Below are 21,622 nucleotides of genomic sequence, written 5' to 3' on the forward strand. Positions count from 1 at the left end.
GGTTCGATAACCTTGGTTTCATATCTGAGGGAAATACCTACCGCCATTGTGCTGCATCATCCCTTCCTCTTTGGGGAAATACCGACGTAGCTTCAAGAGAGATCAAAAGGAATTTCTGGCGCCGTTGCCGGGGAGGATCTTCAACATATACCAGGTTCCTAATCATAAATCTTATCTCCTCGCAGTTTACATTATTTCTCATTTGCCTCTCGTTTTCCTCTCCCTCACTTCACAAAAATTTACCGTTTTATTCGCCCCTCTTTTCCATTCGCCGTTTTCTTCTCAGATCTATCCTTTGCTTGTAGTCATGAGTGATTTCGGTATGGCACCAACAGATGATGGCCTAACTCCTAAGATTGGACGTATGGGCAATCTGGATGCTAAAACTTTTATCTTGGGGCAAGGGAATGTTATGGGAAAAGAGCGTATCCAAGAATTTTTCAATTGTGTCGGGAATCTAAGTCTTGATGATGCTCCTATACTTAAAACTACTAGATCTTATGCGGATGCTATTTCAGCACTAGTTCTGAAACTTGAAAGTAAATTTACACGTACCCATCCTACTTTCCAAAGATTGTTCTTTGAGCTTCCCGACATAAAGAATCCTAGGGCTAAAAAGTTATCCACTCTCATTCTTATGAATGAGTTTGACTACATAATTCAGGAAACTAGGGAAATCTTTTATTTTTATGGTATGAATCGTGAAAAACCCGTGATAGATGAAATTCTTTACAATAGTAACTATGCATTAAGGCGTTTTCTTGGGGATAATAAGATCTTTGATGAGAATCTTAAAAAGGAGGTCCCTGTTCTAGATATAATCCAACAAGTTTTTAATAATTTTAATCAACACTACTCTTGGATTGTTGAGGGAAATCAAAGGGGTTATGATGAAAACCAACTAAGGAATGCTAAAGTTTCCACAGATAATATGTTTTATGTTGTGTTTACAACACCCCATGATGAAAACTCCTCTAAGAAAAGTAAGAAGAAGAAGAAGGATGACAAAACTTAGATCCTTGCTTTATGCCTAGCTAAGGGCGTAAAACTATAGCGCTTGTTGGGAGGCAACCCAATGAATAAATTTTATTTTTGGTTTTTTGCTTTCTGTTATTGAGTGTTAGCAAAATTATGCTACTGTTATGATTGTGTTTTCATGTTTTAATTAGTGTTTGTGCCAAGTAAAGCCTTTAGGATCTTCTTGGGTGTTACTTGTTTGATCTTGCTGAAAAAGACAGAAACTTTGCGCTCACGAACATAATTTTCATAAATCACAGAAAAGGGATTTTGCCCTGATTCTTTTTGAAGAAGATTAATATACAAATTACCCTGGTCGTCCTAATTTGGTAGAATTTTTGGAGTTCCGGAAGTATTCGCAAAATTCAGATTGCTACACACTGTTCTGTGTTGACAGATTCTGTTTTCTTTGTGTTGTGTGCTTATTTTGATGGCTCTATGGTTTTCTTTGATGAGTTTTGCCATAGTAAAGTTGGAATACAGTAGATATAATACAAAAACAAAATATGAATTGGTTTGATACAGCACTTATTGTAGTGGTTTTCTTTCTTATACTAACGGATCTCACGAAGGTTTTGTTGAGTTTTGTGTGATTGAAGTTTTCAAGTTTTGGGTTATCTTACGATGGATGAAAGAAGGATAGAAGAGCCTAAGCTTGGGGATGCCCCGGCATCCCAAGCTATTATCCAAGAATGAGAAAACAACTAAGCTTGGGGATGCCCCCGAGTGGCATCCCCTCTTTCTTCTAACAACTATCGGTATTTTACTCGAAGCTATATTTTTATTTGTCACATGATATGTGTTTTTGCTTGGAGCGTCTTGTATGATATGAGTCTTTGCTTGTTTTATTTTGTGTTTAAGTCATCAATCCTTGCTGGACACACCTATTTGAGGGAGCCAAAATTATGTCATGACTTGTTAGAATTGTTCTCTGTGCTTCACTTAAATCTTTTATGAGCTAGGACTTGCTCTAGTGCTTCGCTTATATCTTTTTGAGCATGGTGTGCTTAGTATTTTTGAAGAAATGCTCTATTGCTTCACTTAGATTTATTTGAGAGTTAGTAAATTATTTTTTTGAAGAAATTCTCTCTTGCTTCGCTTAAATTATTTTGAGAGAAATAAAAAATTTATGCTCATGATCTTCACTTATATTTGTTTGAGCTTATGAAAAGCAACACATGAAAGTTAGTCCCAAAGTGATAGATATCCAAGAAGGATAAGTAAAAAAATTTCATGAAGATCATTGGACAAAATAAGCTTGATTCTTAGTAATAGTTTTGAGATATGATGATGTGATATGTGAGTTATATTGGTGAGTAATTATGCTTTAGTAAGAAATGTTGGTGTTAAGGTTTGTGATTCCCTATGCAGCATGAAAGTCAATAGTCATGCAATGAAATTATATCCTACTTATGGTGCATTATTCGGTGTTAATTATGCTTAATGCTTTCTTATGAGATTATTCGTTTCTTGGTTGGTCGCTTCTCAATCTTTTGCTAGCCTTCATTTTGCACCAAGTATGACCTCTACTTGTGCATCCAAAATCCTTTAAACCAGTTTTGCCACATGAGTCCACTATTCCTACTTATATGCGGTATTCTTTTGCCGTTCTAAGCAAATTTGCATGTGCCATCTCTAATTTTCAAAATAAACTTCTCTTTTGTGTATTTGTTTGGCTCGCGAAACGGTAACGGGTGGCTAATATTTTCCATGCTGGATGTGTTATTCTCACGATGAGTGTTTATTCACTTGTCATTGCACGAGAGTAAGGCAAAGGTCTTAGGGATGCCTAGTCCCGAATTCCAAAAATGAATTTACTTTATGTTATCAAATAATAAATTCCTTGGAAAGTGTTGGTATGGAGGGCACCGTGGATACGGCTAGCCATGGAAAGTGAAAGAATGGTGGAAAAAGGAATAAACTTTATTTTCTATTTGGGAACCGCCTATGGCATATCTAGCATGGAAAGTGTTCGGAACTCTGAGTCGTTTTCATTGGTGGGATGGATACATCTCCCAAAAAAATTTATCTCTATTTTTTCGCTTTGAGCTCTAGCACCTCTACAAATCCCTACTTCCCTCTGCGAAGGGCCTTTCTTTTACTTTATGAAATTTTTATTTTTGAATTTGAGTCTCCATCTTCTCTCACAAAAAGCACCAACTAAGAGGCGATATGATCATACTTAAGTATTGGGTGTAGCTAATATTCGAGTGTGTTTCATGAATGGATCGATGTTTGAGCATGATGGGCTAAGGATAAATTATTTTAGCATTGATATTTTGAAAGACATGGTTGCTTGTTGATATGCTTGAGTATCTAAATTATTATGTCAAAACTAGACTATTGCTTTGAATCACATAAAAGTCCAAATGTCCATGCTACAAAGAAAAGTATTTGATATGACATGATAAACAGCACTCCACATCAAAAATTCTATTTTTATCCCTTACCTACTCGAGGACGAGCAGGAGTTAAGCTTGGGGATGCTGATACATCTCCAATGTATCTATAATTTTTGATTGTTCCATGCTGTTTTATCATCAATCTTGGATGTTTTATAATCATTTTATAGTCATTTTTTTGGTACTAACCTATTGACATAGTGCCAAGTGCCAGTTGCTATTTTTTCCCATGTTTTTACATCACAGAAAATCAATATGAAACGGAGTCCAAATGCCATGAAACTTCGCGGAGGTTTTTTATGGACCAGAAGGAAGCTATTGGGCCCTGGTTGCACCTGGGGGAGTCCCGAGGAGGGGACAACCCACCAGGGCACGCCAGGAGGCCCAGGCGCGCCCTGGTTGTTGTGCCCACCTCGGGTGCCCCTCGGACCGCCTCTTTGCTCTATAAATACCCCAATATTCCAGAAACCCTAAGGGAGTTGACGAAATATTCATCCAGCCGCCTCAGAGTCCAGAACCACCAGATCCAATCTAGACACCATCTCGGATGGGGTTCACCACCTCCATTGGTGCCTCTCCGATGATGCGTGAGTAGTTCTTTGTAGACCTTCAGGTCCATAGTTAGTAGCTAGATGGCTCTCTCTCTCTCTCTCTCTCTCTCTCTCTCTCTCTCTCTCTCTCTCTCGCTGAATTCTCAATACAATGGTCTCCTGGAGATCCATATGATGTAACTCTTTCGCGGTGTGTTTGGTGGGATTTGATGAACTTTGAGTTTATGATCAGTTTTATCTTTTTATATCCATGAAAGTTATTTAAGTTTCTTTGATCTCTTATATGCATGATCTCTTATAGCCTCATATTCCTTCTCTGATTTTTGGGTTTTGTTTGGCCAACTTGATCTATTTATCTTTTAATGGGAAGAGGTGCCCGGTAGTGGGTTCGATCTTACGGTGCTTGATCCCAGTGACAGAAAGGGAAACGACACGTATGTATCGTTGCTACTAAGGATAAAACGTTGGGGTCTATCTCTACGTAGATAGATCATGTCTACATCTTGTTATCGTTCTTATTGCATTACTCCGTTTTTTGTGACACCCCAAATTTTTGACCTTGTTTTGTAAATTAAAATTTTGCCAGAAAATAAAACTTTTCCATTTGTCTAGATTTACCTTTGGATATTGTGAGTTTTCACCTCAAGTGGAAACTTTCCAAAAAAGTATTATTGGACTTGTATGTTCTCTCTATGAAACAAATCTTTATCAATGGATTTAATTGCAAGGTTTGCCTTTTCTTGAGCTTTACTCCTTTAAAATGATCTTTCATAAATCTGGAGCATGTTTTGCACTGCAACCATTTGGCGAATGCATTTAAAATTTCCACCAAAATTTGGGGATGTCATGTGATGTTTCCACATCACTTCTATACAAAAATATCTTTTGGTTATTGGAGATTTTGAGCTCTACATCAACTTTTCAAATCTGGTCCAGTAGGCATTTTTGCACTGCAACCTATTTAAACATTCCTTTAAAAATTCTTCCAAGTGTTTGGAGATGTCAGTAGGTGCATATAATTCAACTTTATACCAAAACCCAGTGTTGTTCTTTGAAAGATTTGAGTGAAACAGCCTCTTTTTCATTCTGGTCCAGTTTGGTGTTTTGTACTGCAACCCTAGTTTATTTTGCTCTAGTGCCCCTGAGCTTTTTCCTGCTTGTAGCCCTCCGTGCAAAACCCTTAAGTCCAGGAGAGTGGACCCATTGGAGGATTTTAAGTGCATGCAATGAGACCTTTTTCTTTCTGTCCAAAACTGTAGTTTTGCAAAACTTGCACTAGCAAGTTTCTGGTTTTGCCCAAATGACCTTGCCATCATCACCTACATCCAGGGAGACCCTGATCTGGAGATTTTGGCCACTCCAAGAGTTACCTAGATGCACTTGGCATTCTGTCGAACACTTGGTGTGCACAGTCAGTTTTGGCATGTTTTCTAGTTTGCATTATGATCTTGATCCTCTGACCCAGCAACCTTGTCCACTAAGATCCTAGCTACTCCTAACCTAGTCCTGTTAATTGCCAACCTCCCTCTCGCACTCTAGGCTGCCCTGGCATTTCGTCGAGCACGTCCCGTGCGTGCTCTGGGCGCGCCCAGAGCGCACGTTTTGCACGCGCGTGCACCGGGTCGCCGCGTCGCACTGCCGCCCTCGCCGCGTCCCGCCCCTGGCCCTTGCTCACCTGCAGAGCCGCGCACTACGCTCGCCCACTCTCCACGCCACCCCTGGCGCCCTACAGTGCCGCCGTCAGAGCTTTTGGCGGCACGCCGGCGTTGGCAGTGAGCCCCTGCCATGGACGGCGCCGCCCAAGCCACCCGCGCGCGCCAGCTGCCCCTGTGTACAGCTCGAGCTTATCCTGGAACCCGTCGGCACGCGCTCGTCGCCGCCACGTCGCCCTGCGGCTACAGAGCAACGGTCGCCGGCATTCTTATCCACGGCCGCCGCGGGACCAGCCTCAAGCGCCTATAAAAGGAGGCCCCGATCCCCTCCGAGCGCTCAGGCGACCTCAAGCCTTCCCCCTAGAGCTCCCCAAGCAGTGGATTGACCAGAGGAGGCCATCTCCCCCACCTCCGGCCGGTTCGGCCGCCGCTGCCGTCCGGTGCCAATCGTCGCAACCAGGCTATCCCCCGCCCATCCAGCGCCACCAACCGCTTCCCCTCGTTCTTACGAAGCTGCCCAGCGCCTCAGCCTCGATCGGAAACCACCGGAGCCCAAAACCCACTTCACTCCCGTAGCCCCCTCCGCCGCGGAGCTCGCCGCCGGCGACTCCTCCCACCACCATCGACCCAACGACCACCGAGAGGACCGCCCCGGTCTGGCAGGCCCATCCCCGCCCTCGGATACTCGTGGGGAGCTGCCGTTCATCGACGGCTATCGCCGGAGTCCCGCCCCGTTCGGGCAGAGGAAGAGGAGGGAGAGGGGGGAATAGTCAAACCTGACCAGTGGGCCCTCTGGACCCACTGTCAGTGACCCCCGCGTCACCCACGCTGGCTTAAGTGGTCACGTAAACGCCTGAGTACGTTTCCTCTGCTTCGAAAGCGTATTCTGTATCGAAGCGTTTTCCTTTTTCTGGTTTTATTTAAAACAGAACTTTGACCAAACTTTGACTGGCTATATCTTTTAAAATAAAACTCCAAATGAGTTGATTCTTTTTCCTACCTCTCTCAAATTTCATCTAGTTTATTTTAAGATTTATTTCAAAAATATTTGGGACAACTTTTTGTACTGTGTTTGAAATATTTGTTATTTGAATATTTTTCAAAATAGGAAATGGAGAGTGAAGAAAACTTTCAAAAAGTGCACCCCTTGCATACTCTTGAAGGCAAGCATTCTGAACTCTGGCATAATATTTTGTGTGGTGTTTTGATACGGTTACAACACCACTTTGACTTGGAGCGTACGTTATTTTTATGTAACGATAAAGTCACACGCATGAGTGCATATTGGAGATGCTTTGCTGTTAGTAATGGATGTGCTGGTGTTAGTGATCATCCTCGTGAGCTTCTCATGCATACCGGAAGGAAGCCGGGAAAGTCGTGGTCTTGGGTAGACACGAGCTTGTCCCTAGTTCCTCGTTGAGACGAGTATGTCTGGCATGGCATGGTGAGGCTTGAGGAGTGGTGAGTTTATCTGTTGATGGAAATATATTGGTTCTGCTAATCATTCGGAGAATACTTGGACCTCCTGAGACGGCCGTAGGTCGAGTCTTGATCAGTAACTTCCCCTACTTGTTTTGTACTACCACTTGTCCCTGCCGCAGGTAGGGTACGGTTCAGTAAGTTGTCAACCCCTTACCAAGGCACACACCGTACAGAGAGGCCATGGTGGAAGATACCGGATGCATCCGGTAGGCATGCCACCTGGTCCGGGGGCATGGGTGTTTCCGGTTGGGACCGAGAGGGGGGCACCCCTTAGAGCGCGCAGTATAAATTTGATCCCATGCTACGTCGAGGTTGTATCCTCCCCACTTAGAGTTTTGCTTGACAGGTGTCGTGGGTGATTCCAGACACCGGTAAGTTAAGCTGGTGTGTGCAGGTCAGGCGTGTTTTCAATTAAAAGGCCGTAGGCGGAATTAGTCCCGATGGACTAAATAAATCCGTTACTCGTGGAAAAAGAGTACACCCTCTGCAGAGGTTATATCTATTCGGATAGCCACGCCCATGGGTAAGGACTACAGTCTGAGATGGGTCTAGTGACGGTTTTCGGATGGAGACACGGCTAAACTGGATCATAGTAACGGCATTCGGATGGAGAAACGGCTAAACTAGAATCTAGTGACGGTCTTCGGATGGAGAAACGGCTAGACTAGAACTTTGTTTATGACCTGTGACGTATGAGGATTATTATTATTATTATGGACTAACCATTTACATTATTTGAATTATTGAGTATCCCTGGGACGGTTCTACCTCCTGGATATTCACTGTGATTATTCTTATATAAGCCCTCTCTGTGGTGTCGCTCAGACGCCCGACTGCGGCATGCATGTTATTTAATTATTCTCTATAAGCCCTTTATGTGGTGTCGCTCAGACGCCCGACTGCGGCATGCTTGTTGTTTATTTATCCTTTATAAGCCCTTTATGTGGCGTCGCTCAGACACCCGACTGCGGCATGTTTGTCATTTCTTTATTATTTATAAGCCCTTTATGTGGCGTCGCTCAGACGCCCGACTGCGGCATGCTTGTTATTTAATTATTCTTCATGAGCCCTTTATCTGGCGTCGCTCAGACGCCCGACTGAGGCATTGTCAATTTATTTGCAACCTTTCGAGGAGTCATTTCAGACACTCGGTCAGTACATTCTATTTTTACCCCCGTAATGCATGTTCATATTCTTCCTGCATGCGTGCATCGCAGATTTTCGTTTAATTCGTGGCAGACGTTATGATCATGAATATTTCGGAGCATGATTATACCTTGTTATATTATACCCGTGTTCTTAATGTTTGCGAGTACATTCAAACGTACTCACTGGCTTGTCCCTGGCTATTGTCTTGGCCAGATTCCTTGTGAGGAGGAGAGCATTACGACGACAGCCCCGGAACCTACGCAATGACGATAGCAGCCTCGCGAAGATAGGAGTTATCCTGGTCAGCTGTTCTTGTGGGAAATGGAGTCCCATAGACGCAGATGTACCACAAACCGCTTCCGCCATCAACCACTAGAGACCAAGTGTTGTATTCCTAGGCCACAATGGTCTTGTACTACATATTTTGTACTTTGCCTGGAATTCTTGTATCAAGTTGGTGCCTCATCAGCTAACAGTAATCCTGGGGCTGGTGAGTACAAAAGCCGTTTTCTGGGAAATTAATATCCCGAAAAACCGGTCCTGACATTTTTCCATGAACTTAATACACTAGATGCATGCTGGATAGCGGTCGATGTGGGGAGTAATAGTAGTAGATGCAGGCAGGAGTCGGTCTACTAATCATGGACGTGATGCCTATGTAATGATCATTGCCTGGATATCGTCATAATTATTTGAGGTTCTATCAATTGCCCAACAGTAATTTGTTTACCCACCGTTTTCTATCTTTCTCGAGAGAAGCCACTAGTGAAACCTACAGCCCCCGGGTCTTCTTTCTCATATATTTGCTTTGCGATCTATTTTATTTGCACTTTTTATTCAGATCTATTAAACCAAAAATACAAAAAATACTTTGCTGCACTTTATTTTATTTACGATCTATTTATTCAATCTATTGCAACTTTCTCCCGTCCACGCACCACTTGAGGCGCCGTACCCGAAAGGGATTGACAACCCCTTTAACACGTCGGGTTGCGAGGTGTTGTTATTTGTGTGCAGGGGCTGGTTACGTTGTGTTGCTTGGTTCACCTACTGGTTCGATAACCTTGGTTTCATATCTGAGGGAAATGCCTCCGTCGCTGTACTGCATCATCCCTTCCTCTTTGGGGAAATACCGACGTAGCTTCAAGCGACATCATGATATGTGCCGTGCTGCCCCGCGCTCTTCTACTCTTTGTGCAACGTGCCATCCCCCCGCCGAACCAACAAGGGACCTTTGGTCCCATAGGTAGCCGTGGTTTCCCGTGACACACTCGGGTTCAGTTAACAGCAAGGGATCGATCAGGGTTCAGTAACGTAGCTAGTGCAATCGCTCGGGTTCAGTTAGAGCCCAACACCTCGCTTGGGTTCAGTTAGAGCGCAACGCATCGCACACACGCGCATACATGTATGAGAGAAACGTGCAAACCTCTGTGGATCGCTCGGCCCCGACCACCCACCATAACCCGGAACTCCCCTAAATTTTCCTCGCCCTCGCTTCTACCACTATTTTTTCCATCATGGACGGCCCAAAGAATGTCATGCAGGTGCATCTCCGGCCTGCCCAGGACGAAAAGCCCATTTTCTGTCATGATTTATTGTCATAGAAGTAGGAGCCCACCACATCTATGATGATACCAGGTTTTGTCACAATTATCGTCATAGAAGTGTCATAAGCATGACAGAAAAAATATTCGGCCCAAAATGTCACGGATGTATCTTTTTTTTGTAGTGAAACCATATCTAGGAGATAAGGCAAACAACATAGAGTGCCAAGAAGGAAAGAAACGAGAATAGGGACCCAGGATGTGACCGTAGCTAGCTAGATGACATTGGAATAGCAAGGTGTTTGTGGGTTTCTGGGGAAGATTGGTATGGAGGAAGATGCTGATATTTTGCTGAGGGTGATCAACTACGAAGATGACCCACTATGCAAATTTTCAGCTCAATTTGAGGAGTTTAGCTAGCACTTGCTGTACAATGTGCCAAACTGGACAGAAATACAAATGATGAAGTAGCACTTACATAGTTAGTTGGTTGAGCTGAAATTAGGAGAAGATGAGTTATTTGGTCATATGAAGGTACCGTAAAAGTTTCATACCATTTGGGCATACCAAAATGGTACTTCCTTCACAGTGCTTCACTCTGGACAGTAAATTCGAAAAATTCTAGAGAAACTTTGGATGAATTAAATGATTCAAAATTTGGTGGAGAGAGTTTATATAGGTAGGAGAAGGTTGAGGTAAACTTTCTGAAATTATGGAGCAATATAAAATGTAGTTGCGTCACAACCTAAAAATGTGACCAGAATCAAAGATTGGATGGTGCACTCACCATGAGGATTAAATCTTGAATATTTTTGCATATCCAAGGTTCATATGGTCCAAATGAATTTTGAGAATCTTGTGGGGATTTTAGGAAAGACAAAAATATAGGTTGCTTTATAGCCTAGAGCAAAAAGGGTTATTCCTTTAATAGAAAAAGGAATATTCCCAAGAAAAAGAATTTGGAATTGGGCTGAGATGGAAATGATGGTCTTGGGAAGGGTTTGAGGGTGATAAGCCACTTGGGAGAGAAATCAGGGATGATCTTCCCAGGTTTCAAGACCATAGAGCCACAGAAAAACAATTACAAAGCAAAATTCAAATAAATCCAAAAGAAAAAGAAAGGGTCAAAATCTAGGGTGTTACATTTATGAACCTCCTATAGAAACTGGCATGACCAAGTAAACTTCTTATACCTTTGATATCTTTAGGACATGGCATCTTCTCAGTTGCATCAACTTCAGCTCCTCAATACCTCTTTTAGAAATTTTTTATGCCCAAGGAATATACCTTCATTTACCATAAAGTGGCACTTCTCCTAGTTCAAGACAAGATTAGTCTCTTCACATCTCTGCAAAACCCGACCAAGGTTTCTTAAGCAATCATCAAAAGATGTTCCATAAATGGAAAAATCATCCATGAATACCTCAATGATCTTTTCACAAAAATCAGAGAATATAGCAGTCTTGCATATTTGAAAGGTAGCAGGTGCACTGCATAAACCAAAAGGCATACGTCTACAAGCATAAGTTCCACAAGGACAAGTAAAAGTAGATTTTTTATTGATCTTGTTTTGACACAGGTATTTGAGAAAAAACAGAATATCCATCAAGGAAACAAAAGTGTGTATGCTTAAATAGTCTTTCTAACATTTGATCAATAAAAGGCAAGGGGTAATGACCTTTTCTAGTGGCTTTATTTAATTTCCTGAAATCAATTACCATCCTATAACCAGTTACAATTCTTTGTGGGATAAGTTCATTTCTATCATTAGGAACAATAGTAATGCCTCCTCTCTTAGGAACACAAAGAACAAGACTTACCCATCTATTATCAGCTATAGGATAAATTATACATGCATCCAGAAGCTTGAATATTTCAGTTCTTACCACATCCTTCATTTAGGATTCAGACGTCGTTCGTGATCAACCACGTGCTTAGCGTCAGGCTCCATATTAATCTTGTGCTGGCATAGAGTGAGACTAATGCCCTTAAGTTCATCAAGAGTATATCCAATAGTAGCACGATGCTTCCTCAAAGTTTTGAGTAATCTCTTTTCTTCATGCTCTGAAAGGTTAGCGTTGATAATAACATGATATATCTTCTTTTCATCAAGATAAGCACATTTCAGTGTATCAGGCAGTTTCTTTAATTCAAACACAGGGTCACTCTTAGGTGGGAGAGAATCTCCCAAAGTTACGCTGTCGGGACCCCGATTCCAGGTCACACCGATCTAGCCTGTAACACTTCATATCACTTTGCGGCCTCAAGCACGGTATTCCCACGGGTGTCGCCTTACCATGGCCCGGGACCGTTTGCGCCTTTTGGCCCACGTATATGACAGTGTCGCTAGCATCCATATGACAGAGAACCCGGGCCGACATGGCTAGTCGTGAACCCAAAGCAGCACTAACGTATGGGGACATGCATACATGAATCAACATCGAACGTGTTGGTCAGCAGCATGTGAATCCAGGCTGTAGCACTGGGCTAACAGGACTCCGGGAACCCGGGCTGTAGCAGGCTAGGCAGGACTCCGGATGTCACCGTGTGACATTTCCCCGAAGGGACAGACACAGGAACGAAGTGAATCACATGCCGGCCAGTCAAGTGTTCCGGAGCAGTAGTGCTGGGCTAGCAGGACTCCGGTGAACCGGGCTGTAGCGGACTACTATGGCTCATGGAGCACAAGACTACATTTCCCCATAAGAGAGGCTACCAAGGATACACAACTAGGTTGTCGGATCCCACACATACCAAGCATTTCAATCATACACACAATATGCTCGATATGTGCAAATACAACATGGCATCACAACAAGACTCTACGACTCAGAGTATTTATTCATTAGGCTCCGAAGAGCCAGATATTACAAACATGGGTCTCATGACCCAACATTCAGAGCATACAAGTCAAAGCACATGCGGAAGCTTAACATGTCTGAGTACAGACATCTACAAATGAAAAAGGCTGAGAAGCCTGACTATTTACTAGATCCTGCCGAGGGCACAAGATCGTAGCTGAGGTATCAAGCTAAACGTCGAAGTCCACACGGAACTACTAGCGAGACTGACGTCTCTCTGCAAAACATAAAATAAGCAAACGTGAGTACAAATGTACCCAGCAAGACTTACATCAGAACTAGCTACATATGCATCGGTATCAACAAAGGGGGGTGGTGGAGTTTGACTGCAGCAAGCCAGCTTTGACTCGGTGGCTATCCTAAACTGTGACTGCAAGTAACTCTTTTGAGGTGGCGCACACGAGTCCACATATTCACCATATCAATACACCACTATGGATCCGCTCCCGTCTCCCTACGAGAACGCCATCCATAGCACTCACGCTTATCTTGCGTATTTTAGAGTATCCACTTTCACTTGTCTATGAACTGTTATAGGCAACCCAGAAGTCCTTTACCGCGGACACGGCTATTCGAATAGATGATGTTAACCCTGCAGGGGTGTACTTCGACACACACACTCTCGCCACTTACCACCATGTACATGTCGTGTACCTCGGCAACCTTCAAGCGGAAGCCTGGCGAGGGAGTCGGCCACAGCCTACCTAAACACTCAAGTCTCTAGTCCAGGTTTATCGCCTATTCAGGTTCCATCCGCAGGGAGTCCGGCCGAGGTTTCCACATACGGCCCCGAACGATGTGTGCAGGGTTCCCGAGACACCAAACGGGCGCCCGGTACACCGTGCCACGTGCCTACCGCATCACAGCCCACCCCTCGGTCAGCGCTGTCCACGGCCTCCAGCATACTACAAACACCAGAAACTACTTGCAACTCCTGGACAGAGGACAAGGGTGATTAAGAAGCCGAGAGGGTCCATTGGTTTCGGGCCCAATGCGTGGTAGTAACTGTATCATGGATCACAAACACAGAACTCAGTTCCTGAGGACGGCTTCAATGAGACAACCCACCATGTACTCCTACATGGCCTCTCACCGCTACCTTTACCAAATCGTGTTCACACTTAGCTCACACAGTAGGACATGTTCATCACCATTCCAATTCATCCCCGACGAATCAGACCCGACTCAACTCTAAGCAGTAGCAGGCATGACAAACAAGCATGAATGAGTAGGCACATCAGGGCTCAAACAACTCCTACTCATGCTAGTGGGTTTCATCTATTTACTGTGGCAATGACAGGTCATGCAGAGGATAAGGGGTTCAACTACCGCAGCATGTAACAGTTGAATCGTGTTGTCCTAATGCAGTAGAAGAGAGCAGGAGCGAGAGAGTGGGATTGTATCGGAATGAACAAGGGGGTTTTCTTGCCTGACACTTCTGAAGATATTATAGTTCTTCATCGGTGTCATCGATCACGTCATCTGAGCATCGGCTACTGAGAGGGGACGATTACCGGCAAACAGAGAAGGGCACGATCAATGCAATGCACAATATGATGCATGCTATGACATGGCAATATGAATGTGTTTTGGGCTAATGCAAGATAGAACAGAATGGTTTGAGTTGATTTGAACCAAAGATTCAAATTCAAATTCAAGCTATGAATTCAAATAGTGCATTATCATGTTTTCACCTATACAGCAGGTATAACTTAGTTTGACATGCATGAAAATGATACAGATGGATAGATTGCATTTTTCTGATAATTTTTCTTATATAAATTATTTCATTCTGAGCTACGGTTGATTTTATATGATTTTTAGAAGTTTATACTATTTTCTGGAATTTCCTGAATAAACTTAAATCCAGATAATGCTTTACTGCGTCAGCCTGACGTCAGTGTGACGCCAGCAGGTCAACTAACCCGGTCAGGTCAAACCTGACCAGTGGGGTCCGCTGGTCAGTGACTCAGTCAACTAAGAGGGTTAATTAGCACTAACTAAAAGTTAATCTAAGCTAATTAGTCCATGGACCCACACGTCAGTGGCTGTGTGTTTAAACTTAAGTTAATTAGTGTTAAACTAATACTAACTAAAAGTGTCAGTGGGGTTGGCCCACGCGTCAGTGACAGAGGAGAGGTCAAACCCCCTGGTCAACCGGGGTTAAAACGCCGGCGTTTAGCCGCCGGCGGCAGCAGACGCGGCGGGGCACTCGGGCGCGGGCTGTGGTGCCCCGTTCGCAGCGTGGCTGGGCTCGTTCGAGAGCCCAGACCAGCGCGCGTCGGGCGGTGGCGCCAGTCGGGCCTGGGGTGGCCGGAGGCGATGGCGAGGAGCTCGACCGCGGCGGCCGGAGCTCGGGCAACGGCGGAGATGGCGCTACAGGGCACGGCAGGGCGAACCCGTGGGGGCTTCAGGTTCACAGGGGCACGGCGAGCACGCTGGTGATGCTCGGGCGAGCGGCCGAGCTCAGGAGCACGAAGCTCGTTGGCAATGGCGGCGGCGAGCTTCGGTGCTCGTGGGGAATGGTGCTACGGCAACCCAACGGGGACAGGGTTAGGGGGAAATGACCGGGGGCTCACCGCGGTCACGAAGAGATTCTCGGCGAGCTCGGGGAGGCACGGACGGCGTCGAATCGACGGTGGGGTTGCCGGCGGCCGAAGCTCGAAGACGATGACGATGCGGTCGTTGCAGGGCGTCCGGAGTGGCTTCTTTCGGTGGAGAGGCGTAGCGCGAGGTGGCGGAGCTACTGGGCATCCTAGCTAGGCGAGGTGGTGGCGGTGGCCGCGGGTACGGCGATCGGCGTCGGCGAGCTCCGCTCGGGCAGAGAGGAAGAGGGAGCAGAGGAGGGGGAAGAGGTCGGGAGAGAGCAGCGAGTGAGGGAGAGGAGAGAGGGGTCTCTGGGCGTCTCCGTGGCGCCCTCAGAAGAGCCGGGCGTCGCGGTGGAAGCAGGAGCTGGCGCGCGCGCGCGGCGACCACGCGCCCCTGCTCCTACTGGCAGGAGGAGGAAGGCGACAGGAGCCGGGGAGGTGGGCTGGCCTAGCCACTTGGGCTGCAGGTAAGGCCCAGGTAAGGTTCTCTCTCTCTTCTGTTTTCTAATTTGTTTTTGTTTTCTAATTATTTGCCTCTGTTTTGAGCTTAGGAAAAATACCAAGGCATTTCCTAAAATCCTGAAAATATTCATGGACACTTGCTGAATTATTTCAGTGGCCCAAAAATAGTTCCAACATTATTTGAACATTTAAATTATTTATAGCATTTAAATGCCCAAAAGTCAAATACAATAAGATTTAATTCAAAAATCCAGGATGGCCTAGAAATAGGAGCATCATTTTTGGCAGAGGTTTTCACCTTTAACAAAAATCATGAACTTTTCTAAAGGGAATTTGGGTTCATTGAAAATATTGTTTACTTGAACCTAGTTGAATGCATTTGGTGCTAGGGTTTCAACATCCCCATTTCAAGTTTCTTTGAAAATTAAACATGATGACATGAGGAACAAGCAAAAGTCAAACAAGGGCTGATCTGGGGCTGTGACAGCTCACCCCCACTAAACAAGAATCTCGTCCCGAGATTCAAGACGTGAGGTAAGAAGACAGAGGGGACACAAAGCTAACACGATCTTCATGATCCAATTGCCCTTCGCGAAGATGTTGATCCGTTGCTTCAATTAACGTTGACGTCTTTGCTTTCGAGATCTTCATCCGACACGATGACGACAAGGGAAACTCTATAGAAATCGATCTCCTTAAAGATCGAGCAACTCACGATCAACTCACGGAATGCGACGTTGAGTATCTCTTGAGCTGAGACTCAACACATACATCGAGAGAGGGATGAAGTGAAACAGAGAACGAAGATTCAAGTTGATAAACACAATTCCACGCTGAATAAGACGGTGCATGGTTTCAAAGTAGCGAGGAGATAATTGCCATGACTCCATAACGGGGCACCTTAGGGAAGGTGGCTCGTAGAAATATTCCCTTAAGTGGCAAAAATAATTACTTTTGATACATAGATCATTGAAACTCTTTATACCAGCCCAAGGAAAATCGCAAACGATCATTTGAAGGAGTTCAGAGAAATGGCATACTCAGATCGGAAAGGAAACTATGGTTATGGAGCAACTCGGCAAGCGGAAGGCACATTCCCGTTGATACCGGGGATATAACCTAGTGTCTGAGTATGCTCTCCAGAACTTGAGCATTTCCATATTCATCAAGGTTTTACCAACATCCGTGCCGAGGATCCTGGCAACACAACATACTACCATGATGAACGGTGATGGAGGATGCAGGTGCAAAGGAGGACAACACTTTCTCAGATTTCACCTTAGCGAAGCCAAGGGAGCAAAATCTGGATGCTCGACCGAGAGACAGTTAGCACTCCGCTTCTAATGTTCTCCTTGATGTTCTAGCGTAACCCATTAGATGTGGTTTGGTATCTTGAACATCAAGTAGTAGGTCGGACTTCGGGTGCGCAGGAATCCATAGGGAATAACTAGTGGAATAAATCCTAAGAAATCCTTATGGGGAGGTGGCCAACTTCCTCAATCAAGATACTACAATAATAGGCCTTCCGGCTGGATGTGTTGGCCACGACATCCACTTTACCGGTTATCGAGAGGGCAATATTATAATTCTTGGGAAATGTTCCAACCATCATATTTGCCTGAGATTCAGATCTAGTTGGTTTCAGTATATTCCAGACTCATCAAGTCTAGAGGGAAAAATGAAAGTTTGCAACACAAATTGACGAGATGACGTTGCGAGATTCTCAGGAGATGGACTACGGTAGTAAGCTCCAAAACATGAGCTGGTTCTGCTGCAAACATGTGAACACGTTGTCCCAGACAAGCATGCCCACATGGTAGTCTTACAATGAAACACTACCGAGTTCTGGTTGGGAACCATCGACGAGGATATCGAAGTTCTTTCATAAGTCCGGATTAGATCTTATGAAGGAACTCCTTCTCCTTAAACAAGTCAGTTAGTGGCTTGGTGTGCTAGGGATACATATAGAATGAAGGTTGCAAGTCTCCAAACCACGGTATACTTCGCACATATGCATGACTGACTTGGGATGATTCCAGAGGAAGCAAAACAAACTTTCTCGAATTCACGGCGGCAACTTGCATCTAATGCACATGAATTAGAGTAAGTCACTTCTTTCATCCAACATATGCTTCATGAACGGATCACGAAGATAATGCTTATAAAGTTTCCAATACTAGCTGGATGTTCAACACGAGTCATGGAGAAGGTAGCAGTGTTGCTGATGGGCTCAACAACAATTCATCCAGGTTTCCATGGAGATGGAATTCCATAATTATGTGAACAAGTGATAGCATTGGTCAGACCCAAAAGATATAATGGTGTATGCTCGAGGGATCAACCACGAGTAAGACAACATTATGAACATCGTTGGTTCTGATTTGATTTGATGATAGCCCATACTCAAATCAAAGCCTTGATACGACAATAGGTCCAACAACTGATCACAGGGACCAATCGATGAAGATATCATCTATCTTCAACACACGCAAATATATCCCTTGAAATGAACTAAGCTGGCAAGCTTTTATCTTCCAACTCTCCAAGTTATTGTTTGGCTTAACCAACTAGCTCAGGGGTATCCGACACGGATTCTTGGAGAAGGGGTGGTTACAGAAAACCAACTTGCTCGCAACTCAACATAGCGGCCAGGTGACGACCTAGTGATACTTCCGAGAAGATATTCGGAAAATCACGATCCCCCGGTATGTTACTAAGCTCGAGAACAATCTTGCTTTTAAGGGCAGGACGATATGATCAATTAGGCAAGGATTGACACAATCTTAACTCTTGATCGAAAGGTGCACCAGGAAAAATGGACTAGGTAGCACGATCCATCTTAGGATGATGATTCAATAACGAACATGCTAAGAATGAGAATATTGTCCACTAACTACCAAGCAACAGAGTTGCTAGGAGTATTGATTTCACGCATCATAGTTCGCTTGTCGGTATTCCGGTTATAATAACACGGAGACCGAGGAATGAACGATGATGGCGAGGAGTATCACTAAATCAAGAATTCATAAGAGGTGGTGCAATTCTCATGACACTCTTGACATAAAGATGGTAACACTCCAAGGTAGAACAGAACAAAAACTGGATTGGCATTTGATCTGTGGAATACAACTACTTTGACCCAATCCCAGAGATGGACGAGGTACTGGAGTTTGTTTCTCCTAGTCATTCTGAATAGAACGGCTTGACGAACCACAAGGATAATAAGCATCAATAACACGAATGCACAATAACTCCTGACTATCAATTGATAGACGAGGGTCAGGATACAACTAAAGGGGGACAACTCAAAGGAACATATGTTTTTCTAAGTTGTGGATGCATGGATTAGTATGTCGAACAAATTCAACATATTTCTTCCGGATAACCCATGCAGAGGAGGAAGGACTGGCAGAGTCACAATATGAATGGAGTACTCCTCAAGAGCGCCCTGGTTGTGATCTTTTGGTTAAAAGAACTTCTGCCATGATGGTTCATGGTATTGGAAGAATGAAATACCACGGACCTCGAGGACTAATGCAAAGGTTACTATAACCTAAAGGAACGAGCAAACACTATCAAAAGGAGGTAAGTGGAGTGAATCTTGGGCTCAAGAACCCAGAAATAGAATGCCTACTAACTAGATGGCATCACGGGATGCTTTCGAGAATAATGGCCAGAATCCGCACACTGGGGATGCAAGCATTGCTAGATTACTAAGTGGTCCTCTAAGACACCTAGGGTCATAATAATATCTCCAATATATATGTCAAGGCAACAGAGTACCTCAACTCAACGATTAGTGTGGTTAATCTGGCCCAAAGGAACATCGAGAACAGAAAGAAGGGATTTGCAAATGCATCAGATTATTTAGAAGCCTGGGATGACTCGGACAGCATAACGGCTATAAATGCTCAAAGGATTTGAGACATCCTCCAAAAATGGTGGCATAACCACTTAGAAGCACAATATCAAGGTTCCAAGTCCAACTAACAACACACTGTAGTGGTAGAAACTGAACTGAGGCTTGAGACCAACAATCCTACGAGTCTACGGATTAGTAACACGTGATCCTGATAGAAAGATGAGAAGCCTAGTTCTTAATCCCCGTAGAAGAGAAGAGGATGACTCAGATCAGAAGCGCATAAGGTAAAGGAGTAAAAAGAGCCTTACGTTCCCTTCCACAATCAATTCCCTTATATAACTAATGCATTTCTAGACTCAACTTCGACCAGTTTGGCTTGGTAATCCTACAGGCAGTCAGGCTCTGATACCAACGCTGTCGGGACCCCGATTCCAGGTCACACCGATCTAGCCTGTAACACTTCATATCACTTTGCGGCCTCACGCACGGTATTCCCACGGGTGTCGCCTTACCATGGCCCGGGACCGTTTGCGCCTTTTGGCCCACGTATATGACAGTGTCGCTAGCATCCATATGACAGAGAACCCGGGCCGACATGGCTAGTCGTGAACCCAAAGCGGCACTAACGTATGGGGACAAGCATACATGAATCAACATCGAACGTGTCGGTCAGCAGCGTGTGAATCCGGGCTGTAGCACTGGGCTAACAGGACTCCGGGAACCCGGGCTATAGCAGGCTAGGCAGGACTCCGGATGTCACCGCGTGACATTTCCCCGAAGGGACAGACACAAGAACGAAGTGAATCACATGCCGACCAGTCAAGTGTTCCAGAGCAGTAGTGCTGGGCTAGCAGGACTCCGGTGAACCGGGCTGTAGCGGACTACTATGGCTCATGGAGCACAAGACTACATTTCCCCATAAGAGAGGCTACCAAGGATACACAACTAGGTTGTCGGATCCCACACATACCAAGCATTTCAATCATACACACAATATGCTCGATATGTGCAAATACAACATGGCATCACAACAAGACTCTACGACTCAGAGTATTTATTCATTAGGCCCCGAAGAGCCAGATATTACAAACATGGGTCTCATGACCCAACATTCAGAGCATACAAGTCAAAGCACATGCGGAAGCTTAACATGTCTGAGTACAGACATCTACAAATGAAAAAGGCTGAGAAGCCTGACTATTCACTAGATCCTGCCGAGGGCACAAGATCGTAGCTGAGGTATCAAGCTAAACGTCGAAGTCCACACGGAACTACTAGCGAGACTGACGTCTCTCTGCAAAACATAAAATAAGCAAACGTGAGTACAAATGTACCCAGCAAGACTTACATCAGAACTAGCTACATATGCATCGGTATCAACAAAGGGGGGTGGTGGAGTTTGACTGCAGCAAGCCAGCTTTGACTCGGTGGCTATCCTAAACTGTGACTGCAAGTAACTCTTTTGAGGTGGCGCACACGAGTCCACATATTCACCATATCAATACACCACTATGGATCCGCTCCCGTCTCCCTACGAGAACGCCATCCATAGCACTCACGCTTATCTTGCGCATTTTAGAGTATCCACTTTCACTTGTCTATGAACTGTTATAGGCAACCCAGAAGTCCTTTACCGCGGACACGGCTATTCGAATAGATGATGTTAACCCTGCAGGGGTGTACTTCGACACACACGCTCTCGCCACTTACCACCATGTACACGTCGTGTACCTCGGGAACCTTCAAGCGGAAGCCTGGCGAGGGAGTCGGCCACAGCCTACCTAAACACTCAAGTCTCTAGTCCAGGTTTATCGCCTATTCAGGTTCCATCCGCAGGGAGTCCGGCCGAGGTTTCCACATACGGCCCCGAACGATGTGTGCAGGGTTCCCGAGACACCAAACGGGCGCCCGGTACACCGTGCCACGTGCCTACCGCATCACAGCCCACCCCTCGGTCAGCGCTGTCCACGGCCTCCAGCATACTAAAAACACCAGAAACTACTTGCAACTCCTGGACAGAGGACAAGGGTGATTAAGAAGCCGAGAGGGTCC

The sequence above is a fragment of the Triticum aestivum genome, chromosome 2D (genome assembly GCF_018294505.1).
Source record: "Triticum aestivum cultivar Chinese Spring chromosome 2D, IWGSC CS RefSeq v2.1, whole genome shotgun sequence".
Classification (NCBI taxonomy): Eukaryota; Viridiplantae; Streptophyta; class Magnoliopsida; order Poales; family Poaceae; genus Triticum; species Triticum aestivum.